Here is a 1,440-nt window from a genome sequence, read left to right as displayed (position 1 = left end):
GTCAGCACTCAAACCCCACCTTTTAAGGTTGCAAAAAGGTACTTTAACGACCTGATAAATGCTGACACAAAGAAATCAATGGTGAGACAATTACAGATTCCTCAGTCTGTGAAACAGATTCTGGTAAATGCTGACCCAGCTACTTACAAATCTGTTTACTCAAATGTTCAACCAACTCACCATAACCAAAATCCATCAACCTCAGTCCCTACCTCTCATTCTACTCAACCTACCCTCAGAACTTATCTCAAATCCTATCTCTCCACTTCACAGAATGCTCAACCTTCTTCTTCAGCACCTACTGTGAAGCCTACATCCTCTAAGCCAAAGAGAACAAAGACTGTTCCTCAAACATCTCAAAAGAAGAGGAGGATTACTTCGAGAGATGAATCAGATTCTGAGGATCAGATTCCATCTTCAGAACCTATGATAGATGAAGCTGAGAAGGCAACTTCTCAGAAGGATTCTGCAATTGGGGGTTCTAGGCTTCTCAAGAGGCTTAGACGTATGACGGTTCCTGCAACTCCCAAGGAATCCAAATCAACAAGAAAGTACAAGAAACAGAGGGCACAGAGGCCAGTTTCAGATGATGAGGAGGAAGCAGCTAAGGAAGGGGATCAGGAATCTCTGATCTCACAAGACAAGGAATTTGCTCCAGTCACTTCTTCTCCATCAACTCCATCTCAGGAACCTGTATCTGACAAGGCTAATTCACCTTCTATATCTCTTGTTGATCCAGGCACAAGTGCTGAAATTGATATTCAGAACTTGGTTGTGCCTGAAATACTTTTCTTAGAAGCTCCAACAGCAAATAATCCTTCCACAACACCTGTTACTGATGCTGTTCAAACTCCTGAGTTATCACTAACACCTTCTCTGCATCAAGATGATGATCAGATTTTAGGTGAGCATCAGGATATGGCTGTTGATCAGAACTTAGTATCAGATCAGCAATTAGAGGATGTTGAAGCCTCCATTGCTACTCATACAGTTGTCTTATCAGAAGATACTGATTCTTTAAGTTCTGATGCTGCAAATGTTGGAGATACTGGTGAAGCTGCTACAACTGTAGATGCTGATGCAGCAGGTCCTTCAGGACATACTCCTCCACTGACTCTTCCTAAGTCTGAACTGCTAAAGGAGTTTGTTATCAGGGATACACCAGTACCTTGGAGTGAAACTCCTGCAGGTCAGGAGTGGACTAAGGAATGGAACTCAGTTTCATGTGTTCCAAATGCTTTACATCTTGCTGAGCACTTGACTAAAGCTAATGAAATGTTACATACTGATGATTTTAAAATTCAGCTTAGAGTCACTGCATTGAGTACTAAACATCTACAAGGTCTTCATTCCAACACTCATGCAGAGCTACACAAGATTCAGGAGAACTTTATTAAACAGGAACAAGTTTGGAAACTTGATAAGAAAAAGTTCTTCCAA

This window comes from Apium graveolens, chromosome 3 (assembly GCF_009905375.1).
Source record: "Apium graveolens cultivar Ventura chromosome 3, ASM990537v1, whole genome shotgun sequence".
NCBI classification, from domain to species: Eukaryota; Viridiplantae; Streptophyta; class Magnoliopsida; order Apiales; family Apiaceae; genus Apium; species Apium graveolens.
The sequence above is the reverse complement of the archived record's forward strand: the minus strand, read 5'-3'. Positions refer to the sequence as shown.